Source organism: Clytia hemisphaerica, unplaced genomic scaffold (assembly GCF_902728285.1).
Source record: "Clytia hemisphaerica strain Z4C2 unplaced genomic scaffold, Clytia hemisphaerica genome assembly, whole genome shotgun sequence".
In the NCBI taxonomy this organism is placed as follows: Eukaryota; Metazoa; Cnidaria; class Hydrozoa; order Leptothecata; family Clytiidae; genus Clytia; species Clytia hemisphaerica.
Genome location: NW_027104378.1, coordinates 1,344,204 through 1,366,689, shown reverse-complemented (window position 1 = coordinate 1,366,689; position 22,486 = coordinate 1,344,204). Strand labels below are relative to the sequence as shown.

General features: G+C 37.0%; 1 protein-coding gene across 2 annotated transcripts in view; it reads left to right on the top strand.

The window, feature by feature from the left end:
* The window catches only part of LOC136819063 (uncharacterized), a 61,515-nt gene that overhangs the window by 7,975 nt on the left and 31,054 nt on the right, over positions 1 to 22,486 (top strand). For both annotated transcript variants that reach the window (XM_067075228.1, XM_067075227.1), the window contains exons 2-4: positions 3,581 to 3,796; positions 4,260 to 4,503; positions 4,983 to 5,178. The gene's annotated coding sequence lies outside the window, so the exon portion shown is untranslated. The remainder of the gene's footprint in view (positions 1 to 3,580; positions 3,797 to 4,259; positions 4,504 to 4,982; positions 5,179 to 22,486) is intronic.

The window sequence follows — 22,486 nt, the reverse complement described above, 5'->3', positions numbered from 1 at the left end:
AAATTGGTAACCATAGTTCAATAATTTTTGAAATAACAACATGCTTTTCCTTTGATTTGACGAAATCTGCTCGAGTGTAACGCGTTACCATATCAATGAGGTATAGTATATGTTTACCGTTTCTTTCTTTGAGATCAATGCTGACAACTTCATTAAATTTCATTTTATCGGGAGTAAACAAATTACCGACAGCTGGTTTTGGAATCGATGGTTTGTAGCGTTTACACACTTCACAGTTCTTGGTGTAATTTTCAAGGATGTTCAAAAATTCCTTGTCAGGATCATTCAAGCCACTCAAGACTTTTTTCATAAATTCGAAAGTTGGATGGCAAAACTGTCGATGAATTTGTTTGGCTGCATGCGTTTTTTGCTCTCTGGACATTTCTTTGACGGAAAACATAACATCAACTACTTCAACGGGAAATCCAGGTTGAATATTAATACACCAGTGACCAGACGGAGCATTAAACAGCTCTACATTGTTCTTAACCGAATTTATTGTAATTTCTGCAGTGTCATCACCTGTATTTATCAAAACGTTCCACTCTTTCATGTTGTGTTTCCCAAGAAGTAGTGGAAGATCGGTTTCAACAACATCAAATTCGATGAATGTTATTTGATTTGAAATCATGATAGGTGCTTTGATTTTCTTTATCGATTTAAAAACTCGTCCACCACCAAATTTGAATTTATTACTACTACTCTGTTCAGTGACCTTTTTACGCATACTGTCACTCATTGAATCAAGAAAGCAATCAGTCCATACAGATCCTGCAACATTCTGTGGGCAACCTGTGTCTAGGATCATGTAATTCAAAGCTCCTCCAGCAGATGTGTCAGCAGATCGACATTCAATGATGTTGTCGTTCTCGGTTTTACTCATGGATGCAACAAATGTATGGTTTTCATCTGAAGAATTGTCTCGATTTTTCTTCTTTTCACGATGCGGGCAATCTCTTGCAAAATGTGCGATGGATCGGCAGATACGACATGTTAACGGTCTACCATCCGAGTTTAGTGGATTAGTGCGAATTGGGGAGCGTGGGGTATATCGGTTGTTTGGTGGCGGTTTATCCTTTGATCGATATTGTTTCCATGCCACATACGATTCATATTCTTCAACGGATGTAAACAATGTTTCTGTTTTAACATTTACAGCTGCAGATTGCTCTGGTTGCGGTTGGTTACTTGAAACGGCAGATAACCCAAAATATTTCTTTAGTGCTTTCTTAGCTTGTTTATACATCTCATTTGGTTGGTCACCGTCAACCTCTCTCATAGCTAATCTTAGGTCAGAGTCATTTAGATTGGCCCCACAAAGAAGATTCAGGCCATGAATTCTATCACCCAGGTTCATGTTGTATCTTTCCATTCGAACTTTGTACTTTTCATAGTGCATTATATATTGTTCAATTGTCTGTCCTTCTTTCCGAGAAAGAGTTCGAAATTCCTTCCATGTTTCAAATGCGGAAGTATTATCATCCTTACTATAGTAAGTCTCAATCAATTCAATGACTCTCTCCCAGCCATTATCTCCTTTCATTTCATTAGTATCAAAGGTGTCAAAAACCTGGCGACGAATTTCACTATTGTTCGGTAAGTGTAATGCCAGTTGTAAACCATGAACATTTTTAAGTCCTGCAACTCCTGCAGTAGCCTCTTTCCAGGCTTTCACTTCACGTAACCATAAAGAAAACTCCTTGTTTTCTTCGTCCCACTGAGGTGGGTTTAGAAAACCACTACTTGCCATCACAACCACCCTCTGCTACCATGAAAGAATTGATACGGATCGAGTGATTGATAGTGTAAAACCCACCAAAGTGTTAATGTACTACTCTATAAAATATAAACGTAAGATAATGTAGAAACAACAGGAATGTTGACAGTCAGTAGTCCGACACTTTCTAGTCCGACAGTAAAAATGCCCGTGCCGACGTTGGGTTTTGACAAATGCGTCAGTATCCCGACAGCAATTTTGTCCGACATAAAGTAAAAAAAAACATATTAATGGCCAAAGATGAGGCACATTTTTTATAAGCAACCACGTGCTTATAAAAATCCAAAGTTCCGACTTTGAGGTTGGGCCCCTAAACCTGACTTAAACGAGAAGCTTATTAGGATTAGGCTTTCAAAAGTCAAGAAATTGGATTAAGCTGTTTTTACGACTCTTCTTTTTTTGGCGGGGAGGAGGTGGGGCTAGAATTAAAGTTTGCGATGTACAACCCTTATATAGCATAATTCTGAACATGCAAAAATTGGTCCTTTATGCCGCCAAAATGAACTGTTATTAATATTATCTCAGTGAAAAACCCTTATTCAACATATGACACTCTAAAATCTTTCGTTTTTGGATAAAAGTGACGTCGGAAAAAAAGATTTCTAAATTGTAAATTTATTTTATAGATTCGGACTATTTTACTGTCGGGCTAGAAAGTGTCGGACTAGTGACATGCACCCCATAGATTAAGGGGACCCCCGGGAGAGGGTCTGGTTAAGTCCTGTACGGGTGCCAAAAACCCCCGTAGCGCTGTTTCTTCAACTTTTCAGGACTTCCCTCTTTTCGGAATCTTCACCCAAAAAAACATAAAGTATCAAAATCTGGCGAAAAACTTTGATGTTGACCCGAACCCGACTCGAACTCGGGATCCCTAGTGCAAGAGCACAATGCGCTCCCATTAGGCTGACTTCTATAGAAATAAATTAAAAAATTTAAGGGTCTTATCCCTTGGTCAGATAAACAAGACCTACGTTAAGAATATTTCACCCTCAATTTTGGCACTTCTTAAGAATAATTGACGCTCTCATCCGAAGTACACTATTCTTATAAAAAAAGTGTTTAATTCTTAGAGCATTTAGAAGATTTGACCAATTGTTTGTCGTAAAACGGTAAAACGGCTGATGCAATAACGCCAACGCGCTTTATGATGAAATCATAATGAAATTATAGATAGCGCATCCCGATACGCACACATATCATTATAACCTGGCTGTCCGAGAAAAAAGTCGGGGAAAAAAATGTTTGAAGGTGGGCCAAAGGGTGGGCCAAGGGTAGGCCATATGGCCCGGGCCAGAGAGGTGGGCCAGGTTTTCTACCTACCCGTTTTCTAAAGTGTTTATCTCGCTTTTAAGATTATGGAATAACTAAAATTGTGCCTATAAGGTTACTGCCGATAAAGAAAATAAATAGTAATATATTTTATACAAAGAGAAAACTGTGTATAAAGAAGTTTACGGTATCAAATTTCCATTCAGGGGGTGGACGAACTTTTTCAAGTCAAGAAAACATTTTTTGGAAATGTGTGGATAACCACTGTAAAACTGTAAAATTTGAAAAAAAAACTTTTAGAAAATTTCCTTTTTACTTTAAAGTGACGTTGGACGAACTAAAATCAGTCTTTTACCCCTTGGAAATTTTGAAATATATAATTCTTTATCCCCTGGAAAAAATGAAAAATCACTCATTTAGACATCTTTAAAATGTTCGTCCACTCCCTCCCCCTGTAGGGGTATAAAATGGAATGGCCCATTATAAATACAACAAAGTTTAAAATGATTAATTTCCAAAATAATCGTTCATTAGGGACTAGCGGTTGCACATTTCAACCACATTGAAAGAAATCACGAACGCTGGACAAGCGTTCCGTCTTGGTCGTTACCCGATTCATTTTCACATGGAAGGCGACGTCAGAATCGTACGTCAAAGGATGTGCTATCCACCGTTCCTTCAATCGTGCGGTGACCATGCATCACGTCCATAATTTGGTAGTAGAAAGAAACGTCATTTATGATATCAGAGGTAAGTCAACGAAGCTCTCAGTCTGTTTCTCTAAAGAATCCTGCATTATAATACGCATGTGTAATTTGTCGTTCTTTTAAACCATATGTGGTTCTTTGTTATAAACAAAGAGGAATGAATTCGTAGGGTTGGGAAAACTAACTGGGTCGGGGTTGAGGATGGCAAAATTTGTAGATTAACCCCCTCTCTAACTACGTCACTAAATCGGGGCACCATTCAGTTGTTCATTATTAGAGAGTTACTCGTGGCTTTCAAGACAAGAAATGACATAAGATATCTCTAAAATCCTCAACTACCTAGTCATGAGCCTTTTGCTTCGAAACAATACCAATTCATCAACCTTTAGACTACGATCAATTGCCAGATCAGTTAGATCAAATAAGTTGCTCAAGAAGTTGGAAAAAGTTTTCTGCCTTTTCAATGTTTTCATAACACCGACATATGATTTTTTTTCCTCACACAGGAAATGCCTACTTTATGGAAGATGGAATCAAAACGGGCAACGTAGTACGTTACAATCTAGCCGTATTTGTCATTCCGTCAAGTTCTGGCTTAAATGTGGATATTACACCAGCGTCGTATTGGGTTACCAATGCTAATAATACTGTCAGCCACAACGCAGCTGCTGGTGGCAGCCATTTTGGATACTGGTACCAAATGTTTAAGCACCCTGATGGACCATCATTCGATGTCAACATTTGTCCTAGGTATATTTTGATAATTGAGCTTTAGATTTCTTAGCATTAGCTGGTACTTTTCCTTGTTTAAGTGAAGAAAAGTTGAAAAAATGCACCGGTTATCTCTTCAGCACATTCTTTAAGAAATCTAGCAGGTTAGGTAGCGTGAAAAGTGTCTGTAACTAATAAGACATTCCAGCCGTTTTTGTAGTACAGAGAGATCTTTGAACAGCGAATCTTAATCACCTATGATATGGAAAATTAAAAAAATATCGGCCTAAGTTTCATCTCATAAAAATCTCAAAGAAAGTTATCTCTGTATCTTTATATTCATTTTGCCTAACAATTTATTGGTCTGTTAGTGCTGTTAGTCTAGAGGGTCAAGAACTGGAACAATGCACTGGTTTCCTTTATGACCTCGAGAATTAAAATTTGGCTCAGAAATAACCTCTAAGCTGGACAGCGTTAAAAGTGTCTTTTTCTAATCCTACGGATTTTCTCCTTTTTAGAAACGTTCCAATGCTTGAGTTCCAAAACAATACGGCTCACTCGTTCGGTCGTTATGGTTTATGGATCTTTCCAATCTATCATCCGATGGTCGGAGGGGACTGCAATTCAAGAGTACACGAACCGGCTCATTTCCATTCGTTGACCGGTTTAGAATAATATGAAAACTGTGGAATGCGTCGAATGCGGTTCCGTCAGGTAAAGATTTTTATGATCGTGAAATCGTGAGGTTAATTAACTTATTAATTCTTACGACTATATTTGAGACCTTACTGTCGCACACGGAGATTTATGTGTGGAACTCCCTGGATATTTCACCAGACAGTTTCACTAAACCCCGAGGCGCAGTGTACCCTGAAAGAGTACAATTTAAGAAGATAGTAAATGGACGATAGTAACTTCGATCGAATGAATTTTATATTTACATAAAAGTGATCACTAATATTTCAATAACTCCAAATAACTGTTCCTTAATATAGTTGTCTAAAAAGTCGATAACACGATAATATCTGCAATTGATGTTATGGAAGGTTCCAGATCTAAATCAGTAACAAGTCTCTGTTACTAATAGTACGGTTCGTAACTCTCTAGCTTTCCAGCATGTTTCAACTCTCAGCACGCTCTCCGACTCCAATAATGATTTTGTGATTCCGGTATTTATAGTTTTTAGTTCTATGAGTATTTAGAGGACTGGATTTAGAGCCTGGGATCAATAGTCACGTTGGTTTAGTTGTCCGCGTCCATTCATTTGGTTGGGATTGCTTCCTCGATCCCAACTCATAAATCTTTCAGTGTTGTGCGTAGATTGATTCAGTCTCTTGGTTTTGTTCTCGATTATCTCAGTGTGTCAGTGGTATGAAAGATATTAGTCACGCTTGGGCTAACGGGGTTGCAGTCCGTTTTCCTCGATGATCTTCATGCGTAAATCTATTCAACGTGAATGGTATATGATGATTTTCCATTGACTGAATGCTGGTAGCTAGAGAATGTCTTTTCATGGTCTATTCCTGCGTAAGCACGTTGGACTTGAATGGATAATGTAGATTGTTTATTTTGGGATGAGTGATGTTTTCTCAAAATATCTCTACTGTCACACCTCCATATAATGATAAGTGACGTCCTCGTCACTAAAGTATTTATTTCAAGTATAAAAACGATTCTCATACCATGTGCACCTTTTCAACATCCATTCCCATATGTATATAAAAGTCACTAGTATATGCTAGCTTACCAGTGTCTCGTCAATACACATCAAAATGAATGTCTGGTATATGAACATCATTTCGTATTCTTAACAATTCGCTTGGGTACCCTTTCCAATTTCGACTGTCTCTATTATTCATCATGTATTTTTGGCCTTATCTATTATTTATCATATTTGATGCTTATCGTGAATTAGTTCGTAATACAACGCCACGTTCATCGAAACGATGTTTATCGTGAATTAGTTCGTAAAAATACGCCACGTTCGTCGAAACGATGTTTATCGTGAATTAGTTCGTAATAAAACGCCACGTTCATCGAAACGACGTTTATCGTGAATTAGTTCGTAATAAAACGCCACGTGCATCTTTGTGTTATCATCGACTTTGATTGTTTACCAAATTAACTAACCAGTTTCCAATTTTAAATTTAATTCACCAAAATTTTGCTTCTTTAAAAATTATTTCCCATTCTCAGTAAAATTCAAAAACAAAAACAATTAAAAATCCTTAAATTATTCCACAACTTACGAAAAAATAATTAATAATAACGAAAACTCGAGTTCCTAAAATGCCAAATCTAAATATCAAATTTTACGTACAATATGTCAGAAGAGAAGAAGTTATGAAAGAAAAAAAAGAGTTAATTTTGAAGTTTATCGGCAGTAGGACACCCATTCATATTGATTTCATTCCTCTAACCGTCTTTTTAATGTAGATGTCATGTCCCAAGGTCTTCTGTTGTAGCTGTAAATTTCTAGCTGTTGTAGGTCTACTTCGGAAAATTCAGGGAGTGAGACATTTGGATTAAAGTGGCTTGGGTTCCAATCCATTCGGTTGGTGATGTGAGGCCTGTTTTTGTATTTCGAAAAACGGCTGCTAGGATGGCCTACATTTGATTTCAACATATCAGCCGCTCTCAGGCCAATATCAATTAGTAGCTCATGGTTGTCAATGTTGCAAGGTTGTTTTGGAGGTGTCTCATCTATAATCAGGATGTTGAGAACTTTTTCCGCAAACTCTTCTCCATAGCTTGAATTCATAAGTTGGCAAAATACTACTTTTAACATTTCGAACACTCCAAACCACTTTTGTCTTTTGATTGATGACTGTATTTTAAGTTGGTGAAGTTGGAGCGTGTATATATTGGTGACGTAGGTATCCCAGTAGTAATGTGGTGTAGCTTTGCCATATCGGCACATTGTGTATGTTAGTTGGTGTCGAATATTAAATAGTAGAACTATGTATTTCTCCCTAGATATTTTACGGGAATTTTTTATGTGGATGTTTTTACAGTCTGAGTCAATCAGAGCCATATAAGCGAGCGATTGAAGAGCATATGGATCCGTTCGTGGTCGTTCGTTTGCCCATACCACTTCCTCGTAGCATTTTAGCCAGGTGAGTTGATCGAGCGATAAAAGTTCATTTTCTTCTCTTCTTTAAAAAATTCAAACATTTATATCAAAGTTCACATTAGTTACAATTAAATACTCATACTTCTCTTCTTTTACAGTAACTTCCAGTAGTAAAACAAAACAAAACTCCTCAAAAAAAAATTTTACCCATATAGTTATATATACAAAGTTTTTCCTTTCTTTCATTATTCATGTAGGGTTCGAATTCGACATTTAGCATTCAATCTCTGGTATTCGGTTGTACCATTGGATTTTGATGTATTATGCATGATACCAAGGATCATTTTTTCGGAATTAGATATGTATTGGTTTAGAATCCTTGGTACCGGAAATTCGATAACCACAATATGTTTTGTTCGCTCTGACAACACTTTTCCAGCTCGAACATGCAAAATGGTTGGTATCTTGACAAATTTACTTGTGAGATTTCCATTTGGTAAATATTCTTCGTCTGATGGATTCTTGATCAAAGTGAGAACGTACAGGGTCGCAACCGTCAATGCAGTAATAGAGGCTATAACTGCTAGGATACTCCAAATTCTGGGTGTTTCTTTTCGTTTGTTACTCGCAAAGAATCTCTTTCTCCTGCTCGCACTGGTTATGGTTTGTTCCGAAAAGTTGATGATAGCCTTCTCCGAGCTCAAAATATTCATTCCAATGATTACATCTTCTTCAATGTTTGGGACAACCATAAATTCCTGGGTTTTCAATGACAGTGGTTCTGCTATGCTAGCTGGTATGATTGCACTTCCAGCAGTCTCAAGGATACCTCCAGTAACTGATGCTAATATAGTTCCTTCATTGTGGCTCAGGAATGGAGCGATTTCAGCCTTATCCCAAATTCTTTTGTTCAATAAGGAATGACTAGAACCAGTGTCCACCAGAGCAATAAAGGTCTTTGTTTCTCCTTCTATGGATAAATAGACTTCTGTCTTGATGCCATGTTTTTGCTTTTCTTGGTCAGTTGATCGGCAATGTATTGCCAGTACATGTCCATGGTGTCGTTTGGTCTTATGGATGTGGCTTCTTTTCTTTCCAGTATGAACGTACGTGAAGAGATCCCTCGTAGCAGGTTCTTCTGTTACTGTTTCGAATGTTTTCCCATCATTAGGTGTTTTAAAGCGATGTCTTTGATGATGACGGTGGTGACGTCGTTCCCTATGCATTTCTTTATGGGAATGTTCTTCGTCTTTTTCTAACCGTTGCTGGGCTGGTGAGAATTCCATTTTGGTATTTTTCTTGAAAAGTTTTATTATGGAGCCTCGGTTCAGGTATACAAAAGCTCCAATTAAAGCTAGAAGGACGACCCATTTAATAGTTCCACCGATTCCACCAAAGATGTTGAGGATACTTCCTATTCCTTTCCCAGCAGATTCCACTGCATCGCCAGTAGAAGTGATGATATTACCTGCAGCTGAACCAAGAGAAGTAACAATCTTTTCATCCAAGTTACCAACTCCAGTTAGGACACCTTGTATTCCACTTCCTAAAGCTCCAATGATTTGGCTTGTTCCTCCTGCAGCGGCTTCTAAAGCTCCTCCAAGTCCAACTCCAATACCAGTGAGAAGGTCGCCATTTCCACGTTCTATCTGTAGTTGTTTTACTTCCTCCATAGCATCATGGATTTCGGAGAAGATGTTTAGCATGGAGTATGGTGCCAGGTGTTGAGGTGGTTTCTGAATCATTCTTTCATCGAATCCTCTAATCTTTTGCAACTTCACAAAACTGGATCCATGGAATTGCTTCTTTGTTTTTGTCTTGGTTACTTCTCCTTCTTGGTCTATCACATCATATGAGCCTTCGTTGTTTTGTAAATACGTAATAGGGGGTCTGGCTGAGCAGTTGATTTTGTGAGATTTTTCTACTACCTGTCGATCCATAATTCGTAAAAATTTAACTTGGTTATGATAGGGTGCTTTTACTGGAATATCGAAGTAACATGAATTTTCTACTCTTCGATTGGTGATTAGACGGTAGTTGGAAATTTTCAAACAGCGATGTACTTGAAGGGCTTCTCCGACTATGTGGACGGTGACTCCACTTTCTTGGTGAATCCATCGGGCTGCAGTTGTAGGAAAAACTGCTATTATCCATCGTTGAATTCTCGACACTTCCTGTTGTATGAAACAAAGTCTTTCCCATTCTTGAATAATGTCTAATTTCTGGTTAATAAGGGTACGCACAATATGAGCTTGTAGGATAGGTCCAAGAGTGTCGGATACCATTCGTTTGGAATATGCAGTCACCATGTCTTTAAGGGCTTCGAACATGTTTCCTTTCATCACTGGGTCCTTCAGTAATAGACCGTTATCAAGCAAAAGAGTAGTTTTGCTTTCGCCATATTCATTTTGGATGCTTCCACCAACTTTGAGAGAAGGAATTAGAACATGACTCTCCATTTGCTTTACTTCATGTTTTCCTAGTGAATGCCAATCGATTGCTGGATGATGTGGGTCATTCCAAATTAGAGCACTTTTTGGTGCATCTTTCATGGTACAAGAGCCGTATGATTGTCCTTTTGGAATTTCGCTTGGGCATTTGCTGTTGGTTAAGTGTTGTTCAATGTACTTTTCTTTACCAACGACTTGAGCATCGAAGGTTCTAAGGGTCAATTCCTTGATTTTTAACGTTGTCTTCTTCCAATACTTGCATTTAGCCACTTTTCCATCAGGGTGTGTACTGACAAAACGATGTCCACTTTTTCTTTCAAGAGGGTTTCCATTGTATGTTTTCGTATTGAATGCTTGGATACAATCAGATGGACTGATAAAGATTTCCTCCGAATTAGACGTCTCCTTTTTGGAGGAAACTTTTCTGCTCCAGGCAACTCTTGGTTTCCAATCGCAAATTGTGGTGGTTTTGTATAACGTGCAGTAATGGATGTTAAAGTGAGTGATGTTCGGCGAATACTTAAAGACTTCCATTTCTTTCGTTATAAGCTCTGATTTTTTTGTCATAGAATGAGTACATGTCGGTATTTTTGGGAATTCGTATATTCCTAGTGGAGTAGTGGTGGTGCAATCGTAGAGATTTCCCAGTCTTGATCCAAATATTATTGGCATGAACATAAGGACCAGAAATAATGACCATTTCAGCGAAGTGGGCTGGCTTCTTCTGTATGAGATGGTGTTAATCGATAGATTGGGGTCTAGGAATCTCTTGACCAACTCCGCGTTTAAGTTCTCTTCAGGTTCCCAGGTGTTTTCGTCGTGAGAATATCCTTGCCATTTTATTAAGAAGTATCTTTTGTTTCTCTTGAGCTTCATTTTCAAGATTTCCTCCACCATGTAGATCGGTTCATCTGCTTCCATTTCTTGAGAAGTTTCAAAAGTTTGGTCTGGATCAGGTTGAGTTTTATCTTCTACAACAGTGTCATTGACCTCTTTTGGTCCAGTCTGCTCTTGATTTTGATTTCCAGATGTGGATGAGTCTGTCTCTTCGTGTTTTGATTCTTCATTCTCTTCAGATACGTCACTCAAGTCATCAGAGGAATCATCGTTATTAGCACGAAAGTTTGGATCATTAAATGGCTTCATTCGGTTGACATGGACCACAGTCGTTGGTTTTCTTTTATTGAGGGGATCATTCAGCTCATAATTTACTTCGGATATCTTTTTCGTGACTCGATATGGACCAATCCACTTTGCCATCAATTTTGGACTCAGGCCCTTATAACGTTTTTTATTGTGTAGCCAGACCTTATCTCCGACTTTGAACTGAGTGTTAGTGGCCCCTCTGTCGTAGTAGTACTTGTCTCGTCGTTGGGCTTTTCGTAGGTTCACTTGTGCTAGCTTCTGAGCGGTACGCACTTGATCAACTATCCTTTCACGATGATCCTCAATTAACGGTGATAATTTTCGTCCAGGATTGAACTGTAGGTCACTTGGTAGCGTAGCCTTTCTTCCAAACATTAAGTAGTATGGCGAATCCTGTCTGGATGCATTGATACTTGTACGGTAAGCGAAGAGTACTGAGGGAAGATACTGGTCCCAATCATTCTGTCTTGAAGCAACAAAGTGGGAAATGCCTTTAACAATGGTTCCATTAAGTCTTTCTACAATGCCATTAGATTGAGGATGGTATGGCGTGGTGCTAATTTGTTTGATATTCAACATCGCACAAACTTCTGCCATCAAATGAGACAAAAAATTGGTACCTTGATCAGTGACAAAGTATCTTGGAACGCCAAAGCGAAATATGATATGATGTAGTAACAATTCAGCAATAACGTGTGCTTCGGTCGAGGCAGTCGCGAATGCCTCAGGCCAAGAGGTGAGTCGTTCAATAAAAACCACTACGTATCTGTTCCCAGCGTCTGTTCTTGGGAAAGGTCCAACTACATCACAGTGAAGTGCGCTCCAGGGTTCTCCAGTTGCTATAGGTAGTAATGGTGCTTTCTTTGATGGTGTTCCTTTATCCTGTTGGCATATAATGCAGGTGTTGACCCAGGTTTGGATATCAGTCAACATCCCTGGCCAAAAGTACCGTCTTCTGATTTTGTCAGCGGTCTTGGCAAAGCCAAAGTGTGCTGCGTTGGGTTCATCGTGATTGTACCTCATGATAGTGGCGCGGAACTTCTTTGGGATTACCAATTGTTTCCATACACCTTCGGGTGTAGTGGTCTTTGGGCTATAGATGTGGTAAAGAACTCCTCCATCCATGAGATAGTTGTTTCTCAGAACAGTATCTTTTTGCTTGCCTTCGGGTAGAGTCTTCTTTTGCAGATATTCGATTTTTGCTTTCAAATCAGGATCCGCAATTTGGTGTCGTTGAATTTCGTCTTTGTCGAAGGTATTATTCGTAATAGCAGCGAAGAAGAGGTTGTTGGCTGCTTCTGATGGACTTTGAAATGTTTCCTCATCATTGATATTTGAAGGACCGTCTTCAGCCTCTCTGGTTGTATGATCAAAGGAGTTTATTTCTTCGTTCATTCTTTCCGGAATATCTATTGGTTCGTTTGGTCTTTGATCTTTGACGGTTCTTGGCTGTGGGAACTCTCGTACTCGTCTGGTGTTCTCCTCGTTTGGTCTAATGCCATCTGATGAAATGATGTGGCCTAGAAATGTTATTTCCGTCTCTGCAAGGTCACACTTTCCAGGGTGAGCTTTAAGATTGGCTTCAGCTAGCTTGTCAAAGACAAATTTGAGATGGATAAGGTGCTCCTCAAACGTGGATGAATATACGATAATGTCATCCAAGTATATGAGGACAGATTTCCACAGTTCTTCCGTAAAAACGTGTTCGATAAGCCTTTCAAACGTCATAGGACTGTTTTTAAGTCCCATTGGCATGATGACACATTCGTACAGTCCACGGTGCGTGCAAAATGCTGTCTTTGGAATTGAGGACTCTTCCATAGGAATTTGCCAAAATCCACTTTTTAAGTCAATTTTACTGAAGTATTTTGCGCCTTTTAGATGATCTAGCAAGTCGTCTACACGTGGTAGAGGATGACTGTCGACGGTTGTGACTTTATTGACTGCTCGATAGTCGAAGCATACTCTGACCCCGCCTCCTGGTTTCGGTACAACGACCACAGGTGAGGCCCATGGGCTCGTTGACTTTCGGACCAAACCTCTTTCTATCATTTGGTCGAGTTCTTTGTCGATAACTTCTCTTTGTTTTGGGGAAACTCTGTAGGGGCGTTGTCGTACTGCGGCTGCGTCGCCAGTGTGAATTATGTGTTGAACAAGTGGCGTGAGTCCAATTTCTTGGAGGGTGGCTGCAAAAGTTTCTTCATAGGTGTTAACCAGCTCTTGAATCTGTCTTGTTTGGCTGTCTGACAAATCGGAATTGATTTTCACTTGCGAAGCATTCTTTCCACCTGCCGTCCGTTTGCTACTCGTTGGAATCAAGTTTGGTTCGTGTTGTAAGTTGTCTTCTGGACCAGTTACTCTCCTATCAATTTGGCTTGTCTCTTGGATCGGTGCAATTGTTGTTATCTTTGTTAGGGTGCCCAGAAGAGAACCAGCAGGAATTTTGACGGGATTCTCATTGAGACTTGTAACTTTCAAGGTAACTCTTCCACTGCTTCCCCGGAAAATGGCCGGAGTTATGTTCAAGGATGTTTGTTGTTTCAGTTCCTCTGATGGTTCGAAGAGATAATCGTCTCCAGATGAAAAATCATATTCGAATTGCCAAATCGTCTCGCAAAGTGGTAAAATGTTCTTCTTCTTTCTTGAAAATAGTTCAGTCGTAGGCTTGCGTTTAGACATTGAACGTAAAGGTATCGCCTCAAGGTGTTCTTTTGGTACCGGAAGTGATGGTTTATCAATTTCGAGAGTTAAACTTTGTTCCTTGTAATTGATCGTTCCATTGTTTTCAGTAAGAAAGTTATGCCCCACCACTATGCTGTGGCTCAAGCCTTCAACGATGTATAGATTGGTCATATACTTTTCCTTTTCGATTTCCAAGGGTATAAATATGGACCCTTGTATTGCTAGTTCTTCTTGGTTGGCGGTTACGACACTAGGAAGATTATTTGTTGAGGGTGAGATTGTTGTTAAGCTCTTGATTTCATCCCAAAAATCCCGACTGATAGCTGTTATGGCAGCCCCACTGTCTATCAGAAATTGACAATCTAATCCAAATATTTTACCCCAAATTCGGACTGAGGTAGGACTTTCTTGGATGAAGCGACTTTTAACTTTCTTCATCTTTTGTACAAGGACATTTTGAAATAGAGTTTTGTGGTTTCCATCGACTGTTGTTGTGTCCTTTTCATAAAACTGTTCCTTTTGAACGGGGATCAGTTCGATGCCAAATAATGCTTCATTACTGTCTGTTGTTGATGTTCCCTCGACCGTCTGGACTTGAAAGTTCTTCGATGTGGACTGAACTTCATTTTCGTCGTGTAAAGATGCATTAATGTCAATTAAGTTTTCAACTTCATTGGTCTCACTGCTCTTTGCTGCAAAGTCAGATTCTTCTTCATCATCGTATGTTGTGTCAAAGTTGGCCTCTTTTCTATCTTGATTGTCTTCAAATGATACTTTGAGTCCGTCTGGTTCGGAGTTTCTGCTTTGAACATCATCTTCTTCATTCTTTTTGTCTCCAGAGCGAAGGTAAGGGGTGTCGGAGTGGGAGGAATAACTGGGAGGGGGAGAGCGTGGAGTATATTCTATTTCAACATCAGAGTCGCCACTGTCACTACAAAGTTCAAGCTCTTCATATTTGACAGGCTCCTCAGGTTCCATTTCATACCAAGGATATGGGGGATCTGGAAAGTTGGGTTGGGAATTAGCATTTAAATCGCTTTCACTCGACGATCGATGGATCATACAGTTGAAAGTGTTCCTTTTAGTCGTATATGCATTGTTGTTGCCATCTCTTTTCGTATATAGTTGTCTAAAAAGTCGATAACACGATAATATCTGCAATTGATGTTATGGAAGGTTCCAGATCTAAATCAGTAACAAGTCTCTTTACTAATAGTACGGTTCGTAACTCTCTAGCTTTCCAGCATGTTTCAACTCTCAGCACGCTCTCCGACTCCAATAATGATTTTGTGATTCCGGTATTTATAGTTTTTAGTTCTATGAGTATTTAGAGGACTGGATTTAGAGCCTGGGATCAATAGTCACGTTGGTTTAGTTGTCCGCGTCCATTCATTGGATAGAGTGCCTCGTATCATTGGTCTTAATATATAATATGCTATACTATTATACCTACTACAATATACTATAATACTGATATATAACATAATATCTACACATCTATGTATCTATGTATCTATGTATCTACATATCTACATATCTATATATCCACGCATCAATGTATCTATGTATCTATGTATCTATGTATCTACATATCCATGTATCTACATGTCCACGTATCTATGTATCTATATATCTACATATCTACGCATCCATGTATCTCTATATCTACATATCTACGCATCCATGTATCTACATATCTATGTATCTATGTATCTATGTATCTACATATCTACACATCCATGTATCTATGTATCTACATATCTACATATCTACGCATCCATGTATCTATGTATCTATGAATCTATATATCTACATATCTACGCATCCATGTATCTATGTATCTATGAATCTATATATCTACATATCAACGCATCTATGTATCTACATATCTACATATCCATGTATCTATATATCTACACATCTACACATCTATGTATCTACATATCCATGTATCTATATATCCACGTATCTATGTATCTACATATCTACGCATCCATGTATCTCTATATCTACATATCTACGCATCCATGTATCTATGTATCTACATATCTACACATCTATGTATCTACAAATCCATGTATCTATATATCTACATATCTACGCATCTATGTATCTATATATCTACATATCTACACATCTATGTATCTATGTATCCATGTATCTATATATCCACGTATCTATGTATCTACATATCTACGCATCCATGTATCTATATATCTACATATCTACGCATCCATGTATCTATGTATCTACATATCTACACATCTATGTATCTACATATCCATGTATCTATATATCTACATATCTACGCATCCATGTATCTATATATCTACATATCTACACATCTATGTATCTATGTATTTATGTATCTATGTATCTACATATCTACATATCCATGTATCTACATATCGCTACCTTAATTCAAAAGGGGCCTAAGTCCTGTGAGCCTTAATTCAAAAGGGGCCTAAGTCCATTTGGGTCATTTTGAGAAAATTGCAATTAAAGTTTTTCCTTGATTCTGAAACCATTTTTGATGGTAAAGCTTTGAAGTAAATGTTTTCTGAAAGCCATAGCTATAAGTTGTTTCTCCAATGAAAAGGCATTCGTTTGAAAGGAATGTATTTTTGTATGTAACAGGTGCAACTTAGTAAATCTTGCAGAGTGGACTTAGGCCTTTTTTGAATTAAACATGAATTTTGAAAAACGTGTGAGGGTTAATTTCTGCCTTTTAGAGTTCAAAACCTGCACATATGACACTCCAAAATAAAACCACTTACACCTAGATTCAAGATAAAGAGAAAAGACAATCTCAGTAAAATAAAGAAAAACTCAATTAAACTTTTTAGGATGCATGGACTTAGGCCCATTTGCAATTCAATTATACTTAGGCCTCTTCAAAACTTAACAAACTTATTTTGGTGGACTTAGGCCTTTTTATTGTAAAAAGTTGATGGACTTAGGCCCTTAATTGTAAAAAGATCATGGACTTAGGCCTCTTTTGAATTAAACATCACTTTTATCAGAGCTTCAGTATGAAGTTTTGAACCTTTTTAACTTTAAAAACTACTTGTTATGTACATCAAAAGAGAGCAAATGAACCAGAGATTGAGAAAAACTAAAGATCTCAAATTTCATAAAAATGGACTTAGGCCCCTTTTGAACTGGGGGGTACCTGGACTTAGGCCCCTTTTGAATTAAGGTAGCGATATCTACATATCTAAAAATCTATGTATCTATGTATCTACATATCTACGCATCCATGTATCTATGTATCTATGAATCTATATATCTACATATCTACGCATCCATGTATCTACATATCTATGTATCTATGTATCTATGTATCTACATATCTACACATCCATGTATCTATGTATCTACATATCTACATATCTACGCATCCATGTATCTATGTATCTATGAATCTATATATCTACATATCTACGCATCCATGTATCTATGTATCTATGAATCTATATATCTACATATCAACGCATCTATGTATCTACATATCTACATATCCATGTATCTATATATCTACACATCTACACATCTATGTATCTACATATCCATGTATCTATATATCCACGTATCTATGTATCTACATATCTACGCATCCATGTATCTCTATATCTACATATCTACGCATCCATGTATCTATGTATCTACATATCTACACATCTATGTATCTACAAATCCATGTATCTATATATCTACATATCTACGCATCTATGTATCTATATATCTACATATCTACACATCTATGTATCTATGTATCCATGTATCTATATATCCACGTATCTATGTATCTACATATCTACGCATCCATGTATCTATATATCTACATATCTACGCATCCATGTATCTATGTATCTACATATCTACACATCTATGTATCTACATATCCATGTATCTATATATCTACATATCTACGCATCCATGTATCTATATATCTACATATCTACACATCTATGTATCTATGTATTTATGTATCTATGTATCTACATATCTACATATCCATGTATCTACATATCTACATATCTAAAAATCTATGTATCTATGTATCTACATATCTACGCATCCATGTATCTATGTATCTACACATCTACACATCTATGTATCTATGTATCCATGTATCTATATATCCACGTATCTATCTATCTACATATATACGCATCCATGTATCTATATATCTACATATCTACGCATCCATGTATCTATGTATCTACATATCTACACATCTATGTACCTACATATCCATGTATCTATATATCCACGTATCTATGTATCTACATATCTACGCATCCATGTATCTCTATATCTACATATCTACGCATCCATGTATCTATGTATCTACATATCTACACATCTATGTATCTACAAATCCATGTATCTATATATCTACATATCTACGCATCTATGTATCTATATATCTACATATCTACACATCTATGTATCTATGTATCCATGTATCTATATATCCACGTATCTATGTATCTACATATCTACGCATCCATGTATCTCTATATCTACATATCTACGCATCCATGTATCTATGTATCTACATATCTACACATCTATGTATCTACATATCCATGTATCTATATATCTGCATATCTACGCATCCATGTATCTATATATCTACATATCTACTCATCTATGTATCTATGTATTTATGTATCTATGTATCTACATATCTACATATCTATGTATCTATGTATCTACATATCCATGTATCTACATATCTACATATCTACACATCTATGTATCTATGTATCTATGTATCTACATATCTACGCATCCATGTATCTATGTATCTACACATCTACACATCTATGTATCTACATATCTACATATCCATGTATCTATATATCTACATATCTACACATCTATGTATCTACACATCTATGTATCTATGTATCTATGTATCTATGTATCTACATATCCATGTATCTATATATCCACGTATCTATGTATCTACATATCTACGCATCCATGTATCTATATATCTACACATCTATGTATCTATGTATCTATGTATCTACATATCTACGCATCCATGTATCTATATATCTACACATCTATGTATCTATGTATCTATGTATCTATATATCTACGCATCCATGTATCTATTTATCTACACATCTACACATCTATGTATCTACATATCTACATATCCATGTATCTATATATCTACATATCTATGTATCTATTTATCTATATATCTACATATCCATGTATCTATATATCTACGTATCTACATATCTACGCATCCATGTATCTACGTATCTATGCATCTACATATCCATACATCTATATATCTACGCATCCATGTATCTATATATCTACATATCTACACATCCATGTATCTATGTATCTACATATCTACACATCTATGTATCTACATATCCATGTATATATATGTCTACATATCTATGCATCCATGTAGCTATGTATCTACATATCTATGCATCTATGTATCTACATATCCACGTATCTATGTATCTATGTATCTACATATCTACGCATCCATGCGTCTATGTATCTATGTATCTACGCATCCATGTATCTATATATCTATGTATCTATGTATTTACATATCCATGTATCTATATATCTACGCATCCATGTATCTATGTATCTACATATCTACACATCTATGTATCTACATATCCACGTATCTATATATCTATGTATCTACGCATCTATGTATCTATGCATCTATGTATCTACATATCTTTGTATCTATGTTTCTATGTATCTATGTATCTACGCATCTACATATCGATGTATCTATGTATCTATGTATCTATGTATCTATATATCTACATATCTACGTATCCATGTATCTATGTATCTATATATTTATGTATCCATGTATCTATATATCTACATACCAATTGCAATGTACAGTGCGACCCTTTCTTCCCGCCAATTGCAATGTTTAGTTCGAGCGGCCGTTCAAGCGACTGTTCAATGCCCCTCGCAATGTCCTTCGATTCACTGGGGGAGGGGGTTTAACTTTTATATTCTACTCTTGTCTTGCAATTTTCCACCATGCTTTAGCCAGAGTGTCAAACGCGATGTCCAATCTAACTTGGGTACATCTTAAGACAAAGGATGCAATGAGGAGAAGATCCATTAAGATCTGAAAAGAAATCATGTAAACGATTTTTCCAATTCATTTTAAATGAGTAAAAAATTGGAAAATGATTTTGATAATGACGATGACAACTACTCAAATGACTTTTTTGATCAAGCTTTACTATGTAGCATGAACTTGTATGGTGTCCAGTTGAAATGTATAGACGGTGTGTCCGGAAAAAAAGTATCGAGTTTGAAAATGATTCTAAGTAGAAGATTGTTGCGTGTGTTTAACAATATGTTAGTATAATTGTTTTTACAACAGTCATTATGATTAAAAAAAGTTACACTTCTTTACAATTTTCTTGACGTTAAAGTTATTGAGAATTGTTTTTTGTAAAAGTTATTCATAAAAGATGTCTCGTGACAATTAATATGTTAATATGATAAACATTGCAAATTTAATCAAACACACACAAGAACTTTCTTTCTATAGAAGTGGTACGACTCGATACATTTTTCAAGACACCCTGTAGAAAAACCATATTCGCATTCTGTAATAAGATTTGAACCAATCAGAAGGCTTAGTGAAAATCAATTGTGATTTACAAAGGAATCGTGATGGAACCAAAAGAATTCGTGCTGTTTTCATTGTATTCCTTAATCGATTTTCCCCCAGATGTCAACCCATCCGTTGCTATTTTTGCCTTTGATAACAAAATATTTTTATTCACATTGCCTTGGGTATACCAGAGGAATGTAAAGAGATGGAAAAGAGCTTCTTGAAAACAATGGAAAACGGCTCGTCATATACCAGGTCTTTTGCTCTTAAGGGAGTTTATGTCGAGTAAATAGGTTTCATTTGTTGTCGCTATAAAAATTCTGCATAATTAGCGTGTTGTGACAAAATTCTTTTGTTTCAAGCCTGATTATGTGCTAACTTTTAGGGCTTATATTTTGGGTACACCTCTCCTATACGAAAAAGTACCTATTTCTTCTTGCTCAGAATTTCCTAGCAATTCTACTGATATAACCGCATCATGACTGCACCATAATGGGAAAGCTAGAGCTCGAGAAAATTATAACTTCATCTTGATTTTACTCGACTTCTGACAGTTTTACAAGAACCAATTTAATATCATTGTGTTAAGAATTTCTTTTGTTATACATTGGTAAAAATATTGCTCCTTATTCTTAAAAATTGAACTAGTAAACGACAAAAAAGGAAAAACTAATTTTCATTTTTATCGTCAAATCATGTAGAAACCGTCCGATTTGTATGGCAAGCCGTCTTTTCTGGACTATCATTTAATGACCTAATCAACGTTTTTACAATGGAATTTTCAATAGAAGTGATCGTTGAACTTTGAGTAATAAGAAAAGCTGTTTTTCTATCTCTTTACATTCCTCTAGGTATACGAAAAGTTTTCGGCAAAGGCGAGAATGTTTTTACTGACTTTGTATGCAACTAAGCTAATAAATACTATACATCTTTTTAAAATCAAAATTATACTATAAAAGAACCTTGAGGCCGTCAACATAGTACGTACGCACTAAGGGGGAGGAGGGTCTTCTCAGAAGCATATGCTTGCGTACAGGGTAAGGGGAGGGGTCAAAGGAAAATGGAAAGGAAATTTTTCTTTCATAGCCCTTTTTTGCTTGTATTTTTGTCGACTTTTACGCTTCTTATACGCATGAAGGAAAAGAAAAAGTTTCTTAGTAAACACTGAGTTTCATGTATGAAATAAAGATTTGAACCAAAGGATTTGAATTAGAAATTTTCTTCAACCAAGGGGGGGGGAATGAAAAATTACGCACTCATCCTCACCAGGGGTATAGCCATTTGCATACGCGTGCGTGCAGGGGGGAGGGGGTACTTGACCATTTATTAAATAAAAAATAATTGATTTTCTTATCCCAGGGCTTACTTGACCCCCCTGTGATGGCACCACGTCGCACGACGCAGGATAGTTTATTATTTATTCAGCATGCGAGGTTGAAAATAATCACGAGGCTGATTTCAATTTATGCAATTCTTATAAAAAAATTGTGTATATATAAGATAACTAAGATAAGAAGAGAGGGTTTCATGGCTGGCGGCTGGAGGAGCGGAATCAGCCCTTTTTTCGGACAAGTGACAGAATTTGACGAAAATTTAGACGGAATTTCAGAAATTACGTTCTCCGACGGAGACGGAAAATTACACAATTTTATTTCATAAAAACGGAATTTTTAGCAAAAAGTTTTGCCGAATTTCGGAATGGGATAAAAATATTCAAAATTCGCAGAATTTTTGACAAAAACCTTGAATTTCAAAGGCATATTTTCCGTGGCGGAATTTCGGTAGATTTTTAGACGGTTTGACGGATATTGGAGAAAAAGTTTGTAGAATGGCGGAATCGGGTAAACACCCCCCAAGAAGAATACAGTGGAACCTATAATTAGTGGACACCATCGGGGAAAGGGGTTAAGTGTCCGCTAATTAGAAATTAGGCCATCCCAGGGTGTCGAAAATACAAAATTGGGGTCTAAAGTACTCATCTGCGGACACTAGGCCATAGAAGAGCTCGAGTGACTGGCAAGAGGT